Raw genomic sequence first — 5367 nt, 5'->3', positions numbered from 1 at the left:
TGCAACTAGAAGTGGCAACATGTTTAATCCTTATAACCTTAGACGTGGTCATGCCAGGGGTCATAATCGCGGCAGAGGTCGCTTACCTTTCACTACACAATTTGTACCTAGTTTGGCTAGTGAGGCATCTTCATGATCCTCCTCACCTGCCAGGTCACCTCGAGCTCAGCAAACATTTTCCATAAACCTACAACAAACTAGGAATCCCTTGTACCAAGAGGATACTAAGACAAATAGAGGTCCTACATTTCCAAACATGATGTTGAATTCCTTTTTCAAAGAGACTTTTGAAACACAACACACTGAAATAGAACATATTCCTATAATAACTAATCATGAACCTGAACATGGTAGTCATAGTCGACATCAAGAACCACCTAGGAATGACAAAGAGAAAGAAAAAGATCATAATACTGATGAGGAATAGGAAGAGGTGGAAATAGTCCCTAAACACATAGCAAGATGTCGAAGAGATAAAAATTTCCAAAAGGTCATGGAAATCCTACGCAACGAAGAGAAAGAAAAATACTTTCTCAAACTTGCCCAAAAGGGAGCTAAACTACCCTCTCATTTCAATGTGGAAACCATTATCACATCTAAGAAAGAATCTAAGACCTCTAAACTCCAAAAACAATTGAAAACTATGCAAGACCAATTGGCTCAGATAATGCATGAGAAAGAAAAACCTGCAAAGACATACACATTGGAAGCTCTTTGTCCATTTCCATTTGACAAAAGCATAAACATGCCACCTTTCCCATGAGGTGTAGAGTTACCCAAATATGACAAGTACTTTGGTACTACTGATCCCCAAGATCACTTATGAGAATTTGGTGCTTTGTCCATGGAGTGTATGCATGATCACACATACCTCATGCGTTTATTTCCTAGAAGCCTAGGTGGTCAGGCTTTGGAGTGGTTCTCGCATTTACCTCCTGGTATCAAAACATTTGATGAAATTGCCAATCTCTTTGTTCAGCAATATTCTCATAACATTCAACACCCTATCAACATTCAAGATCTATGCAACCTTAAATAGAAAGTTGGTGAGCCTTTTCTCACATTCCTCCAACGATGGAGACAACTATACACTAAGTATTCCCATAAAATTCTAGAAACAGAGAAGCTTGAAATTTTCACTAATAACCTCTTACCTGATTTTGGATACAGAGTCAAACTTCAAGGTCCACGTACCTTTGAAGACATGATTACACAGGCTATCCGTATTGATGAATTTATGGTCAAGAAAGGTGAACTCACTCTTCAGAGAGACACAAAATAGGGTTCCACTTCCAACAGGGATAAAACCAAACATGTCAATAAGAACCGAGAAATTGTACATGATGGAGTTGTTGATAATGTCATGCCCAAGCCTGTTAAGGCTGAATTTAATCTTACAGATGGTCTTAAACTGGCCAAAAATGTTGAGAAACCTCCCCCTGATAATAAGACATCTGGGAACAAATCGAGAAACTCATGGACAACACATCCCAAGTGAGAGTATACACCCTTGGGAGAACCCCTGGAGGTGGTATACAAAACATTGCTACAACACAAGCTTATTTCACCAATGGACAACCCTTGTCCCTATGATCCACATCCACATCCACCATGGTGGAATGAGACCTCATTCTATGAGTATCACCAAAAAAAGGGACACAAAACTGTCAATTGTATAAACTTGCGCCATAAAGTCCAAGACATGATTGATGTCGGTGATCTTGTGGTAGATGGACATAATAAAAACTTAGACCACAAGGCATTCAAAGAACCTTTCCCACCTTATGAAAAGGGAGAGACGTCAAAGCCAGAACCCTACAACAAGGTCAATTATACCTATTCTAATGATGACAATGTTATTCATATGATTGAACCTATGGATCCTAAATATTGCAATGTTATTACCATTAAGGGTAAGCAAGATAATGACAAACCCAAGACACCATTTTTCTTAAGGGGCCCTACTTCCAATGTAATGGATAATGCACTCTCGCAACACTGTGCTAACACTGTTACTCACTCTCGCGCCAAGTTAGTGCTTAAAGGCCCTATGCCTCCTACTTCAGATCTTGAACAACACAAGGAAAAAGCCCTTGCTGGTCCATCCGGTAAAGGTGCAAAACTCACAGTAAACTTGAAAAAAACTAGTTATAGTGTTCTCGATCAATTGAAATGTACCAATGCTCAGATTTCCATCTTTGAGGTGCTTAAAATCTTGCCTGCTCGTAGGCAAATTCTGGACAAAGCTCTCGTTGAGGCGAACATTCCTCAAGATCTTGGTCTTGAGTGATTTCAATTCATGGTAGGTCACCTGACATCACCTTATCTTATGACCTTCTCTGAAGTAGATGACAACTTGCTGAATCACCCACACAATTAGCCTCTACACATTGAGGTTATGATCCACCAAACACGTGTTCGTTGGGTACTCATTGATAATGGCATTGGCCTAAATATTGTCTTTGCTACTCTTCTTAGACAATTCAATTATTTGAAAGACTCTATTGATCCTTGAAAAAAGATCACTATCAAAGCATACGATGAGGTGGAACGAAAATCTCTAGGTCTTGTGGTTTTACCAATCCACATCGGTCTTGTCAAAAGGGATGTCACCTGTCAGGTGCTTGACATTCCCTTGGCCTACAACATTCTATTAGGATGGCCATAGATACATGAGATGCACGCTGTACCATCCACATACCACCAATGCATCAAGTTCCCATTTCACAGCTCTGAAGTTACTATTTCTGCCACCACTAGCTATACTTGCAATATGCTCAGAGCTGCTAAAACTTTTGTCCCCACCAACCGCAAGTCCACTGATTATCACGAAAATAAGCTGAAACAAATTGAGCAATCATTCAAATTGAAAGAAACTGGAATGGGAGAGTACCACATTGAACCAGTGCTATCATTAACATCTCTCCCAAAGTCTCCTCGACATTATGGGAGACCTTCAGAAGCAAAGAAGCCCTTCATGCTGACACCTCAGACCAAGTATAATGGCGCTTTTGTCAAGGCTACAGTTCCTTTAGAAAATGAAAGTGAAAATAGAGCCATTGCTGCATGGCTTTACAAAGAAGAGGCTCCAGTGGACCTAACTGAACAAGCTCGAGAAATTACTCCCAAGAAATATGGGCCTGGCCTTAGGCTTATGAAGCATTTTGGTTACAAGGGAACTGGTCCTATTGGCTACAATAACAATGGCCTTATTGATCCTATCAAAGCAAAAGCTCGAAGCAACAGTGACACAACTGGCCTAGGGTTTAAGAAGGTCCCTTTTCATTTGGGATCCAATAAATTCATACCCGTGCCTAAGAGTTCATTTGAAAATGAGTCACAGTCTGAGTCAGATACTCAAGAAGAAGAATCTAATGATGAGGATTTATACCCTCATCCTATTCCTTATGATCTTGCTAAATTCTTTGCTAAACCAGATGACTTTGTGCCACATGTTAACACTATGGATGATACTAGTGATTCTTCTGAGGACAATATTGAGCTACTCAAAGATCATTCAGAAAAAGGAGAATCTAATCAATCATGCCATACTGAAGGAGATTATGTCCCTATCACTGTTGGGGAGTTCTCTAGTCCCTCACCATGTAGCACTGATTCTCATTAATATGAATTTGACTCTCTTTCAGAAGCTACTACTGATAAAGACATTGACCAAGTACATGTCTATGAAAATCAAATCAAAGTGGGTGAAACATCTAGGGTTAGGTCACGGGAGTCTGATCCAACTAATGTCCTAGAATTGTCAATTACTAACGTTCGTACTTCGAGGCGTTTGAACACACCTGTGGAAAAAGTTGTCATAGGTCTTGAGTTACTAGTCCACACACTTAATGACTATACTATGAATGCAATTGAACCAACCACTACTCTCTCACTCACACATCTTGAGCTTATAGACTGGAACCCCAAGGCATCTAACGAAGTCCCCATGTTCCAGAATGACTAAGCTCTTGCCTGCTACCTTAACGCTATTGAACTTGTAATGTCTTCCACCAATGAGTAGAGTATCAACATGAATGAGGCCGATATCAAATATCTCAGTCACATAATTAAAAAGAAAAAATGCAAGAGATTCGATGGTGAAAACCACATTGTGGCAGTATCGGATCCCAAAAAAGTAAAAATAAAAGACGTATCCAAGGGTGAAAACCTCTTTGAGGTGCCCGCGGATGGGATATTTGATGTCCTTCCCAGTCACTTTCAGGAGAGGTCATCAGTATTAATAGAGCCAATGCATCCAATTAAACTGGGCATAGAAGAACATCCTCAGTTGATACATCTGGCACAGTCACTATCACCTGAACAGAAGGAACAATTCATTGCTTTTTTCAAAGAAAAGAAAATAAATTTTGCCTGGACATATTTTGACATGCGAGGATTGGATCCTGATCTTATCATGCATCATTTGTCCATAGCACCAAGCATTAAACCAGTTAAATAGAAGCTTCAAAAAATGCATCCTCATGTTGCATTGCTCGTCAAAGCAGAATTGGAAAACTTCTAAAAGCTGGTTTTATTCGTGCAATTGATTATGCTGAATGGATATCCAATATTGTTCCTATTTCCAAGCATGATAAATCTATTAGGGTTTGTACGAAATTTCATGATCTTAACTTGGCATGTCCTAAAGATGACTTTTCGCTCCCTAATATTGATATGATCATAGACATGATGGCTCGTTATGAGATGTATTCACTTATGGATGGTTTTTCTTGATACAATCAGATAAAAATTGCCCCAGAAGACCAAGAGAAAATGGCTTTCACATGTGCATGGGGAACCTTTTATTGGAATGTGATGCCATTTGGTTTAAAGAATGCCGGTGCTACATATCAACGGCCTGTTACTACCATTTTTCATGACATGATGCATAAAACCATCGAGGACTACATTGATGATACCTTGGTCAAAAGTTCTAAACGCACTACTCATCTAAAATATTTGGGACCCATCCTAGATCATATGGAAAAATTCAGCCTTCAACTCAATCCTAAGAAATGCGTATTTGGTGTCACATTAGGAAAGTTGCTAGGATACATTGTCTCTGCAAAAGGAATTGAAGTAGATTCAAAAAAAGTACAAGCAATAATGGACATGCCACCACCTTGGAACATCAATCAGATGAGAGGACTACAGGGAAGGCTTCAATCTATTTGTAGGTTTATTTCACAATTGGTAGATAGATCACAACCCTTCACAAAGATCTTACATAAGGGTGTGAAATTCAATTGGAACCAAGATTGTGAGAAAAGCTTAAAACAAATCAAACAATATCTTGTCAATCCTCCAATCTTGATGCCTCCTATTCATGGGAAGCCTTTGCTGTTATACATTTCAGCCACTGAC

This window comes from Cupressus sempervirens, chromosome 5, assembly GCF_028749045.1.
Source record: "Cupressus sempervirens isolate cs-2001-9-10 chromosome 5, ASM2874904v1, whole genome shotgun sequence".
NCBI classification, from domain to species: Eukaryota; Viridiplantae; Streptophyta; class Pinopsida; order Cupressales; family Cupressaceae; genus Cupressus; species Cupressus sempervirens.
The sequence above is the reverse complement of the archived record's forward strand: the minus strand, read 5'-3'. Positions refer to the sequence as shown.